The sequence below is a fragment of the Calidris pugnax genome, unplaced genomic scaffold (assembly GCF_001431845.1).
Source record: "Calidris pugnax isolate Ruff unplaced genomic scaffold, ASM143184v1 scaffold256, whole genome shotgun sequence".
Taxonomy (NCBI): Eukaryota; Metazoa; Chordata; class Aves; order Charadriiformes; family Scolopacidae; genus Calidris; species Calidris pugnax.
The window spans coordinates 243346-266117 of NW_015091079.1; positions in this window are offsets into that span (position 1 = coordinate 243346).

Sequence of the window (22772 nt, forward strand, 5' to 3'; positions counted from 1 at the left end):
ATTGGTCACCAATCATAGAATCATAGAATCATAGAATGGTTTGGGTTGGAAGGGACCTCAAAGATCATCCAGTTCCAACCCCCCTGCCCTGGGCAGGGACACCTCCCACCAGAGCAGGTTGCTCAAGGCCCCATCCAGCCTGGCCTTGAACCCCTCCAGGGATGGGGCAGCCACAACTTCCCTGGGCAACCTGTTCCAGTGTCTCACCACCCTCAGAGTAAAACATTTCTTCCTGAGATCTAATCTGAATCTTTTTTCTCCCAATTTAAAACCGTTTCCCCTTGTCCTATCACTACAATTCCTGGCAAAGAGTCCCTCCCCAGCTCTTCTATAGGCGCCCTTCAGGTATTGAAAGGCCGCTATAAGGTCTCCCTGGAGCCTTCTCTTCTCCAGGCTGAACAATCCCAGTTTCCTCAGCCTGTCTTCATAGGAGAGGTGCTCCAACCCTCTGATCATCAATATAATTTCCTTTCTTAAATGAGCCCCATGCTTTATTCTTCATGGACACTCCACCTTGTTTTGCAAAGGCAACTCAGAGGTCTACCACAAAACGAGCGATTTCGCTGCACCTCTCATATACTGTACCCCCACTGTTTGGCAGCAGGGAGGCATCTTCTTTGCAACCACCTGAGATTTTCATAAGGCTGATGAAAATACGGCTTCCCACAGTTCATTTTGCATCTTTAGAATCAACGCTGAATTAGCACGAAGGGAAAAAATAAAAAAAAAAGTATTTTGCCTAATTACAAATCATTAATTTGAGGGAACAGATGGAAACTGTTTGTTTATGATAGAGATCTTTAGTTTGGTCTGTAAAGGATAGATCGCATCTGGGTAGGATGCAGAGTTTTCAGCTCCTTCCAACCACGGACTCTGCTGCAGGGATTTAAGGAGCGTTCGCATTTGGGCAAACACTTAGAGAAGGAGCCTGAGGCACTTGGACGCTGGAGTGCCAGGGAAATTTGTCATTAACCTCCCTGATGCTTTGGAAAATACCATCATACCGTCTCTGGCAACGCTTTCATCCTTCATGAATGTGTCAGTTACTAATGTAGCTGTGACTACCACGAGCCAACCCTAGAGAGCCAGAAGATATATTCCGTCCCCCACCCATGATACATCATTATTTACTGGTTATTTTTGACAACTACACAACCTTCTCCATCAGCCCCTTCAGTGCTGTTACACTGGGGTTCCTGCCCTTTTGTGCTTGGAGAGGTTGGAATCGCCATGGACCACATCGATAGCAAAGCTTAAGAGATGAACCATTTTGCCAAGCAGGTTGCATCATGTTGGTTTTTAGTCATGTATGAGAAAGCCAAGGTTCAGAAGCACATCCCATCCACGACACCAAGCATTTGACTTGGTCTCTAGCAGTTTTGGTAGGAGCAAATAAACTGGTTATTTTTGACAACTACACAACCTTCTCCATCAGCCCCTTCAGTGCTGTTACACTGGGGTTCCTGCCCTTTTGTGCTTGGAGAGGTTGGAATCGCCATGGACCACATCGATAGCAAAGCTTAAGAGATGAACCATTTTGCCAAGCAGGTTGCATCATGTTGGTTTTTAGTCATGTATGAGAAAGCCAAGGTTCAGAAGCACATCCCATCCACGACACCAAGCATTTGCATCTTTATAATCATTTCTGGATCCCACCTCTGCTTCCCAACAGGCCAATGAAGGTGTGGAGCTTCCAAAGCTTGGTGCAGGTCAATAATAACAACTCGTAATAGGTAATATTCTCCTATTTCAGGAAGCTCCCTGCCACGTTTGAGCACAAATGCCAATATTTGCATTTGGGGAATAATTTGCTTGCTAGATGAACACTCTGTAAGAACCAGGGTAATGAGAGATACACCTCAGAAACCTCACTTCTCCCTCCAGTGCCAAGGATGATCGCTGTAATTCCCACTTGTTCTCATCCACACATTTTAGCCTCTCACCAGGGAAAGGTGCACTCCTCCTTGGTGGGCAGCTTCTTTCACTCTCTTTTAAAATAATTTTAATGTTCTTTTTTCTTTTTCTTTTTCAGTTTTGGGATAAGAAAGGAAATTATTGGGAAATGGAGCCTAAAGGCGATAGGAGCCAGCGCCAGGAAAAGACCTGCCAGGCATTTTTCTGCAGTTTCTGAACACACAAATTAGATTTCTGTGGCTACTGTGTGAATTGAGTTAAAACAGAAAATAAAGGCAAGCAAGGAGGTTTGGGGCAGACTGCAGGCTTTAGTCATATCTCATTTTAAACTGAAAAATAACCTACTATTGTGCGGTCTTCTGAAAAGGATTAGAAAGTGTCCAGGATATAGAAGAAAAAAATAAAAGATGGAAGATCTTATGACAGGAGAAAAATGAACAATAACAAGAATCCTCTATTGTCCAGTTCTCTGAGGGAGTGAGGTGCCCAATCTCTGCTTTCTGAGGCTTTTTGCTGAATATAATGCGATTTCTCAGGCATGTTGCTGTCTGATAACCGCGGATGAAGTGTTTGTTTCAGAAAAATTTAGTATAGTCAGAAAGCTATGCATATGAAAGGCTCATATAAACTGATTAGCAGTGAAAGAAGAATGGAGATGCTATCTTGGCTGCTAGCACAGCTCTCTGAAAACTTCCCTGTAATAATTATACCGAATTATATTCTCAAATACAAAGCCGCACAGATAGCCTATTATAAGCTGAATTAAAAATCACAAATCAGGGGCTGATTCAAACCACAACTCATTAGCACATGTACAGAGAGAGGGATGAAAAAGGAGTTATTTCTGAAAAGTGTCGAGATCAAAGCTCTATCTGCCAGTTTGCTCCCCGAGCTCGGGCTCGGCTCCCTCCGAGGAGGGACCAGCTGGTCCCTGAACGAGCACAGGGAACGATGCTGCCTCTTGGAATTTTGCAGCATCTTCAGTGAAACACACCCAGGAGACTTCCGAGTTAGGAAAACCAAACCCGGTTATTTGGGGCCAAGAGGGATTGCTGGCACCAGGGGTTAACTTTAAGCTCAGGTTAGCTTCAGTTTAACTTTAGGTCACTCAGGTCTCCTCACCCTATCTTCTCACCAGCTGCAATTTATTCTAAAAGGTGAAGCTCCCCCTCCTTCTCCTGAAGCCCCAGACCCAGCTGTGGTTCACCTCCCCAGGCTGTGGGATGGTGCAGTGGCCAGACATGGCTTCCCCTTCTTCCTCCTCCTTCTCCTCTCTCTCCCTCTCCTTCCCCTCTTCCTCCTCCTTGCTTCCAGCCTCATCGTTGTCTCCAAGGTCTCTTTTGGAAAGGCTGGGCACCCATTCAGTCATGAGCATCCTGCAAATCACCAAAGAACCAATGGAGCCTAATTTAGACTCCCTCTTAAAAACTGCCTCATGCAGAAGACCAGGATTTCCTCCTAGCACTACAGCAACACCCATCACAGTCAGGTTTCTCTTCCCCTCCCAAGGAAGGATTTTGGGCCCTGAGTTGAGCTGTGTCTCCTGGAGACAATCTGCTGCAGGACAAGGACCTCCCCATGCACCCCGGCTCCAGCTCAAGCCTCAGGTGTGAAAGGGTTGCCAAATCAGGGACAAAAATCAGCAAAAACGCACCCTGAGGCTTTCATTAGCTTTGGACTGAAGCCTCAATCCTATTCCTTGGCCAACAGAGAGGAAAAGTGTAACCCAACCGACGTCCTAAAACCTAGGGAGGACTTCAAGCACTAGCAGAAAGTGAGGTAATTAAAAGCACAGGCATATGACAACCTGGGAATTTTTTATACCCAGACATGTAAGTATAGATAAGAAAGGCCGTGCTCACGTGGGAAGCAAAAAAAACCCCACAGGCCAGGTATTTCTAGCAGCAGGTTGCTCTGCCAGGTCAACTGCCCACCTGCTGCTAAATTCATTTTTGTTTTGTAGAATCAATCTGTGATTTTGAAATTATCATAGTGGTTGCGTTCAGGCTGGGCTTCACCCAAAAGGGTGCCCATCATGGCCAGAAAACTCACTTTGGTGGTAAAGACCGTCAGCCAAACTCACAGTCTAAGACTTAGACCTATGACTCCAGATCTAGAAAACCTTACTTAAAAAGATCTTTTGGAAAGCTAAGGATGGATAGAAATAACAGAGATGCAATGAAACAGTCAAGCAGCCTGAAGTTTACCTGGGCAATTGTAAAGCTGTTGTTTCTAGTTTTGTACCCTAGCTCATTTAAACATGCAGCTCAGATTCTGAAAGCTGCTTTTCCAGAAATACAGCTTATTTTTAAATAAAGTCCCATTAGTATTTGCTAGAATATGTTTGATTTGGTAAAACATTTCAAGCACTAGAGATTCTTAAGGGTGACCTAGTTCAAAATAAAAATTAAAATAGATCATTTAGCTAAAAGAATATTTTAGAAAAGATAGAAGATGAGTGTAAAACTTTCTGAATGCAGACAGTTCTGTAATTCATGGTTTTCCATCAAGTGTGATATTTTTAGTGTATTTTTAGAAGTGGAAACCAGCAACTTCAACGAACTTCAGCAGGATCCAGAAGCTCTTGGATAAACTGATAGAAAATCATGAAGACATTGACTGGCAGTGCGCTAAGACTGGAAGCATTTCCTTTTCATAATCACAGTTCTCCAGTGGCCACACAAAGGGAGAAATGAAATGCCAACCGTGGATACCAGCGGAGTGGTTTCCTTGGCAATTGTAGTTATGCAAAAGACTTTCATGCCCTTCCATCTACCTAATATAAGCAAGTATTTAAGCCCATCAACTGATAGAAAGTGATGAGTTCAAATGAAATCAAACCCTCTTATTAATTTGGAGTCCAGAGAAACAGTATGAGTTATACATAACTATGAGCGTTCCAGCAACCCGATGGAATTCCTCCGTGGCTGGTTCCCTTGCTCACAGCTCTGCATGTATTTTCATACTTTCGTGGACTGGGAAGACCAAAACCCAAACCAGTCAAGGGCAGAACTGAGAAGAACTGCATAGACACAACCTGGGAGAAAATAACAAGATTTCTGTTTGAAAGCTCAACTTCTCTGACGCATGAATTGCATGAACATCTCCAGAGAGAAAAGAACATACAAAGCTCACCTGGGACACACGATCCGCTTTTCTAAACTTTTGCTGTAAGGGGAGAGGGATTTGTTTGCTTGCATTTATTTTTTTCAATACTAACATCCCAGCCTGCTGTCCCATCCCGGGCTGTAATGGATGGCTTCAGTCGCTCAGAATCAGTTACTCATGCCAAAGAGGAACAGATTGATCGTTGTATCCAAAGGCAATGAAACCTGTTCTGGCCCCAGCACCAGGGAATTCCATATTCCTGGAGGGAAGAACCAGAGGAGATCATTGCCCAAGTGCAAGCACACATTGTCATGTGCAAACACTTGGTTGGGGTTTATTAAAGTTGATTATACATACTTAAGTATATATATATGTGTATACTTAAAGGGTGGGTGTCAGGAGGATGGCATATATATATATGTACTTCAAGGGAGGGTGTCAGGAGGATGGGGCCAGTCTTTTTTCAGTGGTGCCCAGGGACAGGACAAGAGGGAACGGGCACAAACTTGAACATAAGAAGTTCCACCTAAACGTGAGGAGGAACTTCTTCACTTTGAGGGTGGCAGAGCCCTGGAAGAGGCTGCCCAGAGAGGTGGTGGAGTCTCCTTCTCTGGAGACATTCAAACCCCCCCTGGACACGTTCCTGTGGGACCTGCTCTGGGTGGACCTGCTCTGGCAGGGGCTTGGAGTAGATGATCTCCAGGGATCCCTGCCAACCCCATACCATTCTGTGATTCTGTGACCATTTCTCATAAATAAGTTATACGCCCCCTGTTTTGTCCTTTAAAGAACACCCACTATTTCTCATAAATAAGTTGTACCCTGTTTTGTCCTTTAAAGAACACCCACTACATGGAAACAATGACCCTTGCAAATTGCTTTTACATTGCTTTGTTATGAACCAATGGGAAAAAAATAGATGATGTATAAAGATTAATTCATAAAATTAAACAGGGACCTTGTGTTTTATTCTTACACCAGAGATGGAGTGAAAGTACCCAATGGAGGAGGCAGAGTGGATGAAGACTGTGCACAGGACCCTTGGAGGGGGCACGGGCAGGGTTGGGGTTGCACTGACGGGGCCCTAGTGTCCTCCTCCATTTGGGTTGGAGCTGGTCCCATAGATCCATGTCAAACCCAGCCCTCCCCTGGTCCTGGGGGGACCATGTGGAAGGGGGGAACTCCCCAATGCCGCTGTGAGCAGGGACCCCTCACTTTGGCTCCTCAGCCCCAGGGAGGAGAGGGCTCAGGGGGGACCAATGACAGCTCATCGCTGTGAAAAATGTTTGCGTTGTTCTACAAATGCAGGGAAGATGGATGAGGGTCGGTTGACTTCAAGCCTCTATCAGTTTAAAAGTAAAAACAAAGCCTATTACTGCTATTTTTCCAAAGGGTGTTTTAAATTTCAGCCGTCATACGTGATGATTTAAAATGAGCTCTCTAGCTAACTTTAATTAAAGAAAAAAATAATGACAACAGTCTAGATTTGATTGACAACTATGTTGTTGGGTATAATTAATAACCTTTTCACAGTCTGAAAATGACTGATGTGGGATTAATCCTGCACACACCATACCCGAGCCAGCACAGGGAACTGGGGCTGTGCCTGGTACCCCAAGGGCAGGCAAGGGGAGGGCAGCCACACAGGATGCTCTCACCACATCCCAACCATGGGTATCTCCCAGGGATCGGATGCTTTTGCCACATCTGGCACTCCCAAGGGAACCTTGCCACTTCTCAGGGACCAGGGTGATGTCTGCATGGTAGCCATCAGCTCAGTGGAGACTCTGCCAGGGGTTAGATCTGATCTCCTGGTACAGGAGGTCCCTCCCAGACCTACAATCAGACCGGGACCTAACAGGCACTTATTAAGTACCATCTTGGTGTAGGAAGACTGAAAAAAAATCACAAAATTCCAATTATCTATTTACCCAATAATCCCTGTCAGGGGCAGGGAGGGTTCCAGTAGCCAAGTTCACCAAGTACTGTAGGAATTAGCCTATATTAACATGTTCTTTTTCCTTTTTTTTTTCCCCTTTAACTGTGCTCTTCATCAATATTTCTGCTTGTATCATTCACAGGGGATGTTGTAAATAGAGGGTGTTTTCTCTGCCAGTAGCAGTGCCCCATCTTGTTCCCTGGAATACTACAGCAGAGAGCACGCTGGAGTCCCAGGGGCTGCCTGAAAGCTTGGCAGGACCCATAAAAAGAAATAAATATAATATTTTTATATAAACGAACACAGAAGCATTACAGGCTTTATATTGTTAAGTCATCCCATTGACCTTCTCATCAATCTGAGAGAGGGGTTTTTAACCAAAAATCCGTCCTTCGTATTCAGACTTTAATTTCCTTCTCCTCACTTGGTTTCATTACTTCTATTTTTCTCTCTTATGAGTCTCTGGCTCGGGCAGACAGCTCCTGGCCTGGCACTGCCCTAGTCCCCTGTGACACCCTTGGCATTGCCCACTCATTGCCTTCTGTGTGGCACTGGCTCCGCTATCGCATCCCGGGCGCATCAGGGAAAGGCACAACGGCAAGGCAGAACGGGGCAGAAAAGGGGTTTTACGGCTGCCAGATTGAATTAAGGAATAAAATAATTCATGCCTGTAGCACACCCGGAAAACTCCTCTTAATTTCTGGGCGATTAGGATGCTTTGCTTAGACTTTTAGCAGCCTCCAAGCTCCGGGAAAAGGACCGGAGTGAGGCTGAGCAGGCTGGGTTTACTGGGGGTAAGTGCTTAAGTAATTTACTTAAGTAAATTTGCAAAGATATAAGTACCTGAAAGGTTGTTTTATGGGAAAAATATATGTCTTCAGGCACAGAGAAACAGACCCAGGACCAGCAGCACTGCCTTTCCAGCACAGCCCTGTGCCCCACGCTGCTCTTATCTATCCTACAGAAAGGTTATTGCCAAGAACCCAAGTAAGATATTAGCCCTGAGTCTGATTTTCAGTCCTCACCATGACCATTAGTTACAAAATCATAGAATGGTTAGAGTTGGAAGGGACCATAAAGATCATTCAGTTGTAACCCCCCCTGCCATGGGTATAAAATAATAATATCAAAATAATATCAAAATAACATCAAGTAACTTGTGCTAAGTGTTTGGCACAGTGGCTGGGTCTGTGGGCAGGCCAGATGAAGCACGGAGCCCGGGGTGGCTTCTCCTGGAGATCACTATGGCTGATTAGTTCCCTAATTCCTGCAATTATTAACCTTAATGAAATTTTGCTCTCTAATAGCTGCATAGCTATCGATTTTTAATTGTTTTGTTTTTGCCTTGAATTGATTACTATCAATTCTGAAAGGCGTGCACAGCAGGAAGAGTCATTTGTCATTTGCAAATTAACATGGGAAGAAAATGAAGCTGGTAAGCAGCCGTGCGTGAGGGAGATGGCGGGGAGCATCCATGGACCACTCATGGTGAGCATCCATGGACCACTCATGGTGAGCATCCCGGCCCCAGGCAGCTGCAGGCCATTAAAGGCTCTGCCTGGAGGGGAGAGGATGAGAGAGATGAAGGGCAGGTAAAAATCGAGCATCTTCCTCAGTCATTACTGCCCTGGGCAGGGACACCTCCCACCACACCAGGTTGCTCCAAGCCCCCTCCAACCTGACCTTCAACCCCTCCAGGGATGGGGCAGCCACAGCTTCTCGGGCCAGCCTGGGCCAGGCTCTCACCACCCTCACACCAAAGAACTACTTCCCCACATCTCATATGAAGGTTTAGATTGGATATTAGGAAAAATTTCTTCACCGAAAGGGTTATCCAGCATTGGAATAGGCTGCCCAGGGAGGCGGTCGAAGCACCATCCCTTATGGTGTTCAAAAGACAGGTTGACAGGGTCCTCAAGAATATGGTATAGTGATTTTATTTTTTTTTTAATTGCTTATTTCTTATTTATTTTTTTGCCAGAGTTAGGTTGATGGTTGGACTAGATGATCTTTAAGTTCCCTTCCAACCTAGACGATTCTATGATTCAATCTCCCCTCTTTCAGGGTCAAACCCTTCCCCCTCCTCCTAGGGCTCCCCTTCTTCATCCAGAGTCTCTCCCCATCTCTCCTGGAGCCCCTTGAGGGACTGGAAGGGGCTCCAAGGTCTCCCTGGAGCCTTCTCTTCTCCAGGCTGAACCCCCCCAACTCTCTCAGCCCCCCCTCCCAGCAGAGGGGCTCCAGCCCTCCCAGTATCTCCGTGGCCTCCTCTGGTCCCACTCCAACAGCTCCATGTCCTTCTGCTGTTGGTGGCCCCAGAGCTGGAGGCAGCACTGGGGGGTGTCTCCCCAGAGCTGAGCAGAGGGGCAGAATCCCCCCCTCATCCTGCTGGCCACGCTGCTGGGGGTGCAGCCTGGGATGTGGGGGGTTTCTGGGATGCAGCTCAGCGCATCATTCCTGACTGCCCACCACCAGCAGCTGGGTGCCCAGGTGGGTGTCTGCGGATGGTGAGCATTAGCTGTGCCACCTCGCCGAGCCCCAGCCCACTGCCCCACCAGCACCGGTGTGCGTGGGGGGTCTGCCATTTGCTCTGGATTAAGGTCTCACCAGGGCACATCCCTCCTTCCTCCCCACTGGCACCTCGGGGAGTCACAGCCCGCAGCTACTGGCATTTCCACAGGCTTTAGCATTTACCTTATTTTCCTTTTATATTTTAACATGCATGGAAATTCTGAGTGTTAAGGAAGAATACAGATACTCAGGGTATTTATCCTCCAGCAGCCCCTCGTTCAGAGGAGTGACGTTGCTTACTCAACCCACACTGAAAATTTAAATCTCTTAGTAGAAAAGTCTGCAAACCAAAGCGCAGCACAAGCCTCTGCTTGCCTTTTCAATATATAGAGAAAATAACTTTGCACATGGGATGGACCCACGAGGTGGTTCAATCCCAGCTGGGGCATTGCCACACACACACAAAACACCTGAAGTTCCTCCTAAATGAGAGGGGCAGCATAGACACCGCAGCCCCTTAATCTTTATCATTTCAAAGCTGCCTATGCTGTCTCAGTTTTAACAAACCCACAACACTACTCACCTTCCACTTGCCCAAAATGATGGAGGTGGTGAGAAGCAGGAGACAGTTCAGTCCGTTTTCCAAAGCGGGATCCTTCTAGCATAAAAGAGAGCAGGTTTTATTTAATCATCACCATGAATAGAGAAGACTGACTCTTTGTCTTTTTAAAGGATCGCTACGGTTGTCAAAATAGTTTAGATTCATTAGTTTCTCTAGAAAGCAGTTTGGAGTGGATTGCTGGTATCACAGCGCTTCACTTTTTGAAACTTCTGTTTTATTGAATTTCTTTTTTTTTTTAAAAAAAAGGGGTTTTTTTAAAGACATTTCTTTTAAAAATTTAAAATTAATTTAAAATTTAAAGAATTTCTTTAAAAAAAAAAACACAAAAAACCCCAAGTGGTTTTTTTTTTTCCTATTAGCTGCCAGTTTGGTTAGTGGGGATATCAGGCTCTTGCTGCTTTTTGAACCCATGCTGTTAATGGCTCTACCACCCTTATTCATTTCTCTTTCATTTGAAAACTTAGGACGGGCTTCGGAGCAACTCACAGCCACAGACAGGGCCCAAAAGCAAAGCTTCTCTTTAGATTTATAAACAAATTAAATTAAAAAACCCTCTCCCATTTACTTACAGGGATTTGGGGAATCACTGTTTGACTTTAAGGGCACACAGAAGAGCTGCAGCTGCACAGAAGTTACACTCTGCTATAAATTCCATTTTTTGTCACTGGAAGTGTTTCATAAAACTAAGTACGTTAAAACAGTAAATGTGTGTTCATTCTGCAATGAGCTGTAAATACAGCATTATAAGGATTAATCACCGTGCAAACATACCAGCAAGCCTTGATTTGAACATATGCATTCCAAATGTGACAAATTTGGCTTCAGACCGCGTGTTTTGCCAGCTGGGCATTAATTTGAGAAGCTCTACTCCAGCGCTTTATTAAGCTTTATCTGTTTCTATCACGCTCAAAACAAATAGTGGGAAGGGAGAGATGGAAAAACCCTGTTTCACCCCATTTACCTCTCCCCACCAGCAGCTGCTCCCCGCTCAGATCAGCCCCGCCGGGGACCCCGGGGACCCATCGCTCCCCAACACACCACTCCCCTCAACAAGGATATTTATTACTGATTTCTAAGGTCCCAAACTCTGTCACGGCCATGCCCCTCTCTGCAGAGAGCTAATTAATTCTGGCGGGCTGAAATGCTACCCTTATTTTTTTATATGTTTATACACAGGGCAGTATTTCGGCTCACAGAAGCTCGGGAAGGTGACTCAAACTAACGGCACAGCAAAATGGTGTTTCATATAAACAAGGAATTTTGCATTCAACTTGATCTCAAAAGTTTGAGGGGATATAAAACGAAGACTTAGGGGGGGGTGTAAAAGAAAACGACGCCTGGTAAGGTGGGTGCTGGGCCCTCAGGGAGACCGAAAAAGCAGATTTCTCTGGCTTTTATAGAACAACAACTTGGCAGTGTTTACTTCCAAGGTGAATTATTTCACTAGAAGTATCTTGCAAAAAAAAAAAAAATTAAAAAAAAAATGATTTACTTCCAAGATGAATTATTTCACTAGAAGTACCTTGCAAAAAAAAAAAAAAAATTAAAAAAAAATGAAATAATCTTAACAGAAGCAAAGATTTAGGTTTCCACTGAAACCTCAGCAGCACATTGACACCTTTGGCTAGAGAAGAGCCTGGGAACGGGTCCAGGTGGCTGAACCTCGGGGCAGGGGGATGTTGGTGCCACTGAGCCCAGCCCAGAGCCCGTTTCAGGGGGGCCAGAGGAGAGGTTTGGGTTTGAAAGCTCCACCAGAGCCAACCCTCCTGCCTTTCCTCAGCCCTCTCCTGACAGCGAGCCATGAAACTCAAGCCACCTCGAGTTTAAATATTTATACGTTGATCCAAAACGCAACAGCTTCCCTGTGATGTTTCACTGTTTTATATCCCGCCCCCCCCAGTGTGTTTAAAGGCAAAAGTCTAAATATCTGTCACCGGGAACAGTAACAGGCCATATATTACAGCCGTTAATGTTTTTTTGCCCTTTCCACTGCATATTCAAGTTTAATGTGCAGCGCGCTCGCTGGGCTCTGCAGTTAAATGCAATTTATTTATTTGCAGGTGATACCATAAATTTACCGGTGTTTCAGGAAAACAACCCTGGGATATTTGCCCTACCATCCCGCTTTCTAAAAATCCAACCATCCCATAGGGGTAGGCTGACCCCAAAGCCATGGTGGTAGCAGGGAAAGGCCCATCCCAGAGAGCCCCCACTGCCACCCTGGCATCACACAGGGTGGGCAAGGAGCCCAGGAATTGGTTTTTGGTGGATACTGGCTTTCAGGCACATTTTCTGTGTTGCTTGGAGCTAGTGGGGAAGAGGCGACCACCGCCAAGCCCTGCTGGCCACGGTGGCCATATCAACCCGGCCATGATGAGACAACTGCTGTCCCTCATCTCTGCCCTTCCATTCAAAACTGTGGAACCAAATTAAAAACATCTTTCCACCTCCCAAGGCAACTTTTGGGTTTTCCCCAGCCAGCTACAGGGAAGGGAGCCTACAGGGAAGCTGGGGAGGGACTCTGGATGAGGGAGGGGAGACCTAGGAGGAGGGGGAAGGGTTTGACCCTGAAAGAGGGGAGATGGAGCTGAGATGTGGGGAAGAACTTCTTTGCTGTGAGGGTGGTGAGAGCCTGGCCCAGGTTGCCCCGAGAAGCTGTGGCTGCCCCATCCCTGGAGGGGTTGAAGGGCAGGTTGGAGGGGGCTTGGAGCCACCTGGTGTGGTGGGAGGTGTCCCTGCCCAGGGCAGGGGGTGGCACTGGATGATCTTTATGGTCTGTTTCAACCCAAAGCATTCTATGATTCTTTACACAGATCAAAACATGATGGGGCAGCCTGAGCCAGCTCCAAGATGGATGCAGAGATTTCCTGGGCTGGGGGCTCCTCGTTGTGGGGATCAAGAAGCAGAGAGGGCAAAACAGCAAAACAAATCACTTGCCCTGACCCTTACGAGCACCCGGTCCCACCCTGTATCCCAGGCAGGGTACTCAGGAGTTATAAACAGCCTTTTTTTTTCCTCTTACCCAACATAATAACCGGGATGTTTTAAGGCTGAAGCGATGAGAGGATCCGGCAGACCGCGGGCAGACAGGAGGAGACGGAGGCTGGGTGTCTGCGGGTGATAACGCGGATCGATGCCACTCCGGTTCCTGGAGAACATCCTGGGTCCCGGCTGTCGCCTGCGCCTGATTTATGGGAAATAAGTGTCATCTGAGAGAGCTCGCATCGAAAATGAAATAAAACACAGGGCGAAGGAGCGAGGGAAGGAAGGTTTCTGGAACAAAGTGGGCAGCGAGGTGGAGTGCAGAGATAGCCCCAAGGTAATTTCTGGAATACGCAGTGTTTGCTTTTACATGAATATACTTTCAGCAGTTAATTCAGCTGCAGAACAGTGTTTACTGACCCCACATACATCTCCAGCGCATTACCGTGTCTCTGCATAAGCAATATTTGCAGGTTTTTGTCTTGTTTTCCTTTGCAGGGCAGGTTAGGGGCCAGCGCGTGCTGCCTGATGATGCACAGAGCTCCAGAAAGCAGGCGGAGGAGACCTGACCTCTCGCCTCCTCCAGCCAGCTTGGAGATTTGCCTTCTCCTTCCCTTCTGCATGTTTGGATGCCTCCCTGGCTCCCCCCGAGCCCTCTCCTGCACCAACCAGCCTGGCGTGGTGAGCGTCCTGGGGGATCTCTGCCTGGAGCCCCTGGGAAATGCCCCCTCCAGAACAGGATCAGCATCTCCCAAACTTGCAAAAGCTGAGCCTCCCAGGCTGCATCAAAAGAAGCGTGGGCAGCAGGGTGAGGGGGGGGATTCTGCCCCTATACTCTGGGGAGACCCTCCTGGAGCACTGTGTCCAGCTCTGGAGTCCTCAGTGCAGGAAGGACATGGACCTGTTGGAGTGGGGCCAGAGGAGGCCCCGGAGATGCTGGGAGGGCTGGAGCCCCTCTGCTGGGAGGACAGGCTGAGAGAGTTGGGGGGTTCAGCCTGGAGAAGAGAAGGCTCCGGGGAGACCTTGGAGCCCCTTCCAGTCCCTCAAGGGGCTCCAGGAAAGCTGGGGAGGGACTCTGGATGAGGGAGGGGAGCCCTAGGAGGAGGGGGAAGGGTTTGACCCTGAAAGAGGGGAGATGGAGCTGAGATGTGGGGAAGAAGTTCTTTGGTGTGAGGGTGGTGAGAGCCTGGCCCAGGTTGCCCCAAGAAGCTGTGGCTGCCCCATCCCTGGAGGGGTTGAAGGGCAGGTTGGAGGGGGCTTGGAGCCACCTGGTGTGGTGGGAGGTGTCCCTGCCCAGGGCAGGGGGTGGCACTGGGTGGGCTTTGAGGTCCCTTCCAACCCAAACCATTCTATGCTTCTATTTGTCTCCTCCCTGGCCAAGTTCCCTTTCTGATTTAAACCCATCTTGCCATGCAACATGTCATTACCCAGAAGGGAAAAAACCATCTCTGGGTGTTCCCAGGAGTCCCTGCCATGGATGGGGCCGGTGTCTCTGGACGCCGGGGAAGCATGCAGCTATTAATATTAAATCAAACTTAGGGGTTTATATTTCACACACTGAAACACCCAGTTGGAAATAAAACTGCTTAGCAGATGGGCTGAACATAGAAATGGTACAGTATAAAACATTTCAGTGTTTGCTTCATTTCACAGAATAGCTATTTCTATTATTAATTGCCAAGCATTTGAAACACGATTTCTCCAGAAACAACTGCATAAGAAATATGCTTCTCCTTGAGTGACGTGGATGGAAAAAAATAAAGCGTTACGGAAGGCAGAAGTAACAGATGTCACTCAGGCTCCCCTGTTCCCATCTCTAATTAAGTTAGGAACCAATCAGCTTCTATTAACTTTTTTTTTTTTTTTTCCCAGATAATTTTTCCTCTAGCTTAAAAATATCACATTTCTCTTACACTAACCACTCAGGCATTATTGACTTTTCGTCAAGACTATGTATTCGCATATATATATTTACACGTATCTTAATTATTTTTTTTTTATGTTTTGGGTTTTTTATGTTTCTGTATTATTCTGCCCCACGCTGCAGAATGAATGGCCAGAAACGGGGAGCAGGCAGCTGCTGTGCAGTACCCCCACCCAAGCAGCAAAGTTGCCCAGCAGAAACCTCCATGAGCCATCCTCAGGCATGGGGTAGAGCTGGGGTAACCCTCTTGTTGGGACAACGTGCTTGGGTCAGTCATGACAGGACAGTGGATTTACCTGGTTTTTGTATTCTAGGAAAATTAGGGGGAAAACCCACTTTTTTAAACCTAAGTGTTGCAGTCATACCTTTGGGAAGGATCACATCCACCTCAGGGGGAAAACCCACTTTTTTAAACTTAAGTGCTGCGGTCATACCTTTGGGAAGGATCACATCCACCTGATGGCTTCTACTTTCGTAACTGCCTTAACCTACTCCAGCAGGATCCACGGCATAATTCCCATCAGGAGTCAGTGGAAAAATACCTGGGAGGTGCTGAACACTCAGCGGTGTGCACGCTGTGATCAGGGAAACAGGAGAAAGGGATGAAGTCATTCTGTGGGAGAAGAGAAAAAAAAATATCTGCATGTAAAATCTCATTATATCCCTCCCGGGAGAGACAAAGGGAGCTCAGCACCAGAAACCAAGCAGAAGGCGCGTCAGGAGCCCCGTCTGCTGGCATCTCAGGAGCTTTCCTCATCCAGGATCAGCTGTTTATACGTTGAATACAAAGGTAGTGTTTCATGTTTTGTGAATGGCCCATGACCATAGAATCATAAAATGGTTTGTGTTGGAAGGGACCTAAAGACCATCCAGTCCCTGGGCAGGGACTGCGGACATTGGTGCCAAGACATGACCCAAACCCTGTAATCTCATCTCCTGCCACACTGAGACCAGCTCCCGCATTTACTGGCATTTGGCACAGGATCCCCAAGTCCCCTCTACATTTCTGCTGGTGCTTCTTCTGCTGCTGTGAAGTTCTGGATTTTAAACGTTTTTGTAAAGGTTTTAAACTGAAAGTGGGGTGGTTGAGATGACATGTGGGGAAGAACTTCTTTGCTGTGAGGGTGGTGAGAGTTGAAAGTGGGGTGATTGAGATGAGATGTGGGGAAGAACTTCTTTGGTGTGAGGGTGGTGAGAGCCTGGCCCAGGTTGCCCCAAGAAGCTGTGGCTGCCCCATCCCTGGAGGGGTTGAAGGGCAGGTTGGAGGGGGCTTGGAGCCACCTGGTGTGGTGGGAGGTGTCCCTGCCCAGGGCAGGGGGTGGCACTGGGTGGGCTTTGAGGTCCCTTCCCACCCAAACCATTCTATGATTCTATGATGATGGACATTTGGGGGTTCTCCCCACCATGACCAAGTTGTGCGGTGCCCATACATGGGTTGAGATGTTCCCTGGTCCTTTTGCCATTAATTAATATAGATCCTGCTCCCCCCGACGCTCTGCAGCCTGGACAGGAGCCACAAAACACACACTTTTCTGATGAGTTTTCTGGATGGGAACTGCTGGAGGAACCTAAAAGTGCAACTGCATTTCTCTGCTTCCCAGAGGGAACAAAGAAATTAAGTGTCTTCAAAATTATGCATGTTCTTAAGGTGAAGCTGAATTAAAATCAGACCTCCAAATTGAATAAAAACCCAAGTAAGGATGCAGAAATGAGCAAGCCTTTCCAGAGGCTTTCTAAAGTCCTTGTCAAGATGGTCAGAAAGGATAATAATGAACAAAGGAACCATGGTTTATGGATTATGCCCAAAAAAAGCTATCGACATGCAAAAATGTAATAAGAAAGCAAAGGGCAAGAGGGAAAGGACGATTTACAAGATGAGATAAGAGAAATTAGCTAGAAGTGCAACACTTAAGGGATAAACTCCTTCATCCAGGAAAAGTAATTTATAAACAGCAGAGGGGGAAATGGTGAAACCCCCCCATCATTCTCCGCTTCTCTCAGCCGAAGCATTTGCAAACAAGCACAGAGAACAGATGTTGTTGCAATGCCTGGGTACTCGGAGCAAAGAGTCAGCGGGTTCCCAGCCCATATGCTGAAGGATAACCTGCTCCTTAGCTGGGAACAGCAGCGATGAGCTGTGGTGAGCACATCTGGAGAAGAGCCCTGCTCCTGCACCCACCCCTGGCTGGGCATCCAGCAGCTGCTCACGTGCTCCCACCACGGAAGGGCTCAAAACACAACTGGGAATGGAGATGCTGGCATACAGAGAGGACATCCAGTTGGGAAAAAAATGGGATAAACACCGCACGTGACCGAGGAGTTAAAGTGCCATGAAATGTTTTCCCTTGAGAGCAGCAAACTCCCCTTTGCGCAAAGGCAATCATTATCTCAGCTTACTGTTTCGTAACTGAAAATGCCCAGCTGTAATAGAAGGAACACAAATGTCTCGCTTAAAAATTATAACCTTTCCACAGTCATTACAGCCTACATCAAATCTGTGGGAGGCTTGCCAGCCAAAGTAGAAAACAGGCACCAAAAACTTCATGTTTATGAACCTGGTGGATCAGTGGTTTTAGATAAAGGATTTCCATTCTATGATTCCAACTAGTTCTTTTAACAAGCCCTTAATACAGAGCTATTTGGTGTTGGATGGCATTGTTAAGTGTTATTACACAGAGCTGTAACTCCAATTCAGTGGTATTATTCAATTCACGAAGCACGGCCTGGGCAGTCAATAAACAGAGCTGGGAAAGACACAATGGGGAGAAGAGCAGTTGCCACCATGGGAAGGTGGACCCTGCCCAGGGATGAGGCTCCTGGAATCAAGCTCCCAGACAACAGCGCTGTGTAGCTGTGTCCCCAATACCTGTTGGCACTCCTGCTCCATCCCAGCCACCAACACTTACCCTATCAACTGCATTTTCCAAGAGACATTATGAAAAGTCAAAACCTGTCACATATGTTCTCTCAACCCCAGCTTTGGGTTTCATGCTCTTCCCTCCAACCTAAAAGAGCAGTCAGCAACAGCTTCTCATTTCAAAAACAAATGAAATTTAAGAAGTTTTTAGACCATGTGATTACAATCTAAATGCAGCAAAAGCTGGATGGGTTACATGGATTCAAACAGAGCCTGCCCCTGTTGACAGTCCTCCTGCGCTGCAATGGGAGGTCTCCAGCTTGATGGTCGTGGCCAGCAAGAGGGGAACTGCAATAAAATAAGTAATGTCCCTGCTCCACTGGTCCCAGTAGCTGGGAGCTACACTGTGCTGAAGAGAGATGGGGTGCCCCAAGGAGAAGAAAGGGGTTTGGCCATCCTTGCCAACGAGGGCAACCACTGGGACAACCCAGCTAAGCGCAGAACTCAGACTACTGCAAAACACCAAAATACAATTTTAAGGCATCTTATTTTAATACTATTTTTCTAATTCCCCAGTACCGGATAAGGGAATATTTCAGCTTTGTCTTCCAGTCGGTGTTAGGGTATTCTGCACCACTCACACAGGAGTATATTCTAACATATGGGCACACCAGATTAATTCAGGTCGGCGGCTTGTGTTAGAAGGTGCTCTCCAGTGAGAGGGTATTATTGAAAGATCCATTTCATAGAACCACAGAATGATTTAGGTTGGAAGGGACTTAAAGACCAACTGGTTCCAACCCCCTGCCCTGGGCAGGGACACCTCCCACCACACCAGGTTGCTCCAAGCCCCCTCCAACCTGCCCTTCAACCCCTCCAGGGATGGGGCAGCCACAGCTTCTCGGGGCAACCTGGGCCAGGCTCTCACCACCCTCACACCAAAGAACTTCTTCCCCACATCTCAGCTCCATCTCCCCTCTTTCAGGGTCAAACCCTTCCCCCCCCTCCTCATAGGGCTGCCCTCCCTCATCAAGAGTCCCTCCCCAGCTCTCCTGGAGCCTCTCTAATATTTCAGAACAGAACAGTCTTTTCAACAGATATTAGTATTTCCTTTTTAGTATTTCGAGTTATATTTCCTTTTGAAAATACTGTTTCTTTGGAAAAGTCTTAGGAAAACCTTGCAAATCCCATTTCTGCTAATGTGTGATTAAGTAGGTTGATTTGAGGAACAACGCTGCCCAGATCGAGTGCCCCGTAACGTAATAGATTGTGTGGCAATTTACTGTAGCGTGGTATAATTGCTTGTGACAAAGTGCTTCCATGTGTCAGCATGTAATGCTGCTTCCCAGGACAATTGATTTTAGAGAGGGAGAGAACCTGAGTTTATGTAACCGTAGGATATGATGGTGTTTCCTACACTATTCAAATATCCCAGATTTTTCTCTCATCTTTTGCAAACCCATTTTAGCATAAAAGAATGAAGAACTTGCTTTATCACGGAGGTATTTTATATAACCTTGCAGTCGCTACAACACGTCCTCATGGGAGAAATATGCCAGGACTCTGTGCCCAGTGAAATAAGCTGATTTTTTTCCTCTCTTGCCTGCCTTGGAGTTGCACAGAAAAATCCATTAGGTTTCAATATTGCTGCAGGGCACTTATTTTTTTCCAGAGCACTCTTTGGTGATGCCCTCTCACTGCAGAACATCCTTGCCTCACTTGGATGTTTTGCACAGTTGCTGATGACTGTTTTAAAAAGCCAAGGTACCAAACACCAACCTGCCAGTGCACTAACCCCCACCTAAGACCACCGAGACTGTAGACAAAAATGCCTCCATAGACCCACATCTTCCAAACTCCATCAGGACTTGAATCATTAGCCCCTGGCAAAATTTGGTTGTGGCAAGTAAATTACTCTAAATGAGATTGATAAGGCCTTGGTTGTTTATTATTTTTTTTTTTCAAGTAGTCAGATCACTTCAAATCACCTTTGTCATTCTCATGGGAAGTCTCATTTCAGGTTCCTCCACACAGTAACTTCTTTCACCCAGTTACTGTACCACTGCTCTGCACCACGTTCCCTTCCCACTCACATTTCAACCCCCTAGACGTGACAGCGATAGGTATCACCAAGAGGAAAACCAAGTTCTTCACCTTTTGATTGCAAGATGTTTGGCTCCCAGGTAGAGTCTGCCTGGGTCCACCTTGATCTTGAAAGCAGACCCCACCACCACCTTGCATTTCTCATGTCCAGCTCTCTACCCTCAACTTGCCCCTTCCTTGATTATTGTTGTGAAGAAAATACTGAAGCTCAGTAAGGATTTTGCAACCACTCCAGCACCCTGGTAGAATGAAGACAGCCTGAAGATGACCACATTAAAACTTAGATACATCCTCATCTAAGTTAGAACTTAGATACAACCCCACATCAGCCAGCGTGTCTGCAAGTACTGCACAATCTATATTCCTGTAAAAGATAACCAAGGATGCAAAAATCACCTTCATTTGGGTAGGAAATGGTCCTTCTTGAATAAGGACCTACCTCTTAGCCATTATCAGCTTTCAGGGCTGCAACACTGGCTGCTGGAGGGGGAACATTGGGTGCTCCTCAGACCCCAAACTGGGAAGCTAAGGGAAAGAAAAGTGTTCCTGGCCCAAGATGTGTCTTCTGAATCACAGTCACAAAATGATATGGGGTTGGAAGGGACCTCTGGAGATCATCTAGTCCAACCCACTGCCAAAGTGGGTCTACCCAGAGCAGGTCCCACAGGACCATGTCCAAGGGGGTTTTGAATGTCTCCAGAGAAGGAGACTCCACCACCTCTCTGGGCAGCCTCTGCCAGGGCTCTGCCACCCTCACAGCAAAGAAGTTCCTCCTCAGGTTTAGGTGGAACTTCTTATATTCAAGTTTGTGCCCATTTCCTCTTGTCCTGTCCCTGGGCACCACTGAAAAAAGACTGGTCCCATCTTCTTGACACCCCCCCTTTAAGTCTTAATAGGTGTTGATCAGATCCCCCCTCAGTCTTCTCTTCTCCAGACTAAAGAGACCCAAGTCCCTCAGCCTTTCCTCGTAAAGGAGATGGTTCTAGTCCCCTCATCATCTCTGTAGCCCTCTGCTGTCCCCTCTCCAGCAGTTCCCTGTCCTTCTGGAACTGGGGAGCCCAGAACTGGTCCCAGTGCTCCAGATGGGGCCTCCCCAGGGCAGAGCAGAGGGGCAGGATGACCTCCCTCCACCTGAACTGTCTTCACCACCCAGGGCAGCATCACAGGGTCAGGGTATGTAGATCAGCGCTTCCCACTTGGAAGTTATGGGTTAAATGAAGCATTTTAAAGACATGCACAGGAGCAAGATTGTGGGTAACGGATCAGGCACCACAGGAGAATACCTGAGTTTTAAAAAAATCCCCCTGGCTCTATTACTGCTGGAGATACTTCCTCCAGTAGCATTGCAGACGCACAGACTTCATCAAAAAAGGCCATCAGCCTTCCAGTGAAACACATAACAGAGTCATCCAACAACCTGGCTTTGTCATTTGGGGTTTTTTTGATCTTTTCAATTATTCATCCCTTGTGTTTCCAGCGGGGTTCAGTCATCTGATGCTCCCGGATTGCTTTTTCCATGATGAATTCGTGTTTTGACAGGTTTAAAATTTGAAAGCGCGACTCTTCAACACAGAGCAGCAAATAAAATCAATAGCAAACGCAGGGCATTGAAAATATCACAGCTTAATAAAAAAAAAACAAAAAAACAACCAAAAAAACCTCCGAATGTAGTAATTTTCATGTTCCACAGAAAAAGCTGTCAATTCACAAGGAAGATTTTGTTGTCACTGCCAGAGGTTTGTTTTAGAAGGGATGTGTAATGCCACCAGCAGCCTCCCATTGCCCAAGGTCTTGAGAGACAATAAGAAAAATATATCTAACCAGAGCAAGCTTAACAATCTGCGCTTTTAATATTAAAGCCTGTTGTTCCCTCGTATTGCAATATCTGCCTTTGACAACTTTCTCTGCTTTTAGTTAAATGTCAGGGCCCCACGCTGTACGAGAACAGCGGCGATGGGAGCCTCAGTGTGGTATAAATTCATATTGATTTATTTTCACATCTGTCCCGGGGCTGGAACGGCACCAGGGAAGGGAGGGCTTGCAGAAGGTAAAAACTGATGCAATGGGTTTAGCCACCAGAGACATAAACCAGTGGTCTTCTCCCAGAGACTCACAACTTCTGCATGCAAGACAGATGGTTTCCTAACAAGGTTTAACCCAACTTTGACATTTCCATTCATAATTTTCCTTAAACACACAACATCAGCATAAAACACGTTAAATAGGCTCTCAGCTATGTATGTTGTTATGCAGATTTAATGAAGCCAACTCAATAAATAAGCCAAACAGATGTGGTTTTTATTATCATTATTCCTATCCTTTTACCTTGCAAATTTTCAGAATTTATTAAAATACATTTTAATTTGTCTTAGATTAAGACACACAGACAATCTGGCAAACTCCGTTTCCCTCACTTTGGGGGTGCAGGTTCAAAACACATTAGCCTAAGTGTTTGCCTGCAGAAAAGACTGAGTCTTTGCTGATTTTGAAAGGTCTCTGACCTTTTTTTGCAGCCACAAAACGAGAAGCATGAGCACTTATCACATAAATGGGTCCTAAAAGATATCCAGAGAGTAGAAACCTGAGCACGATGAATAGTCACATTGACTTCTTCCTCCATTCAAGGATAGCGCGAAGGAAGCATCATAGGAAATGAAAAGATATTTATGTAAATTACCTAAACACACCCAAAACAGGGCTTATTCTGCCAGTGAGGATACAGGCATTGTCACAGGGAGGAACAGTGAGACCTCAGCAGCTGCTGAATATTGAAATTAATTTTCCATCAGAAGGTGACACGCGAAATATCCAGACA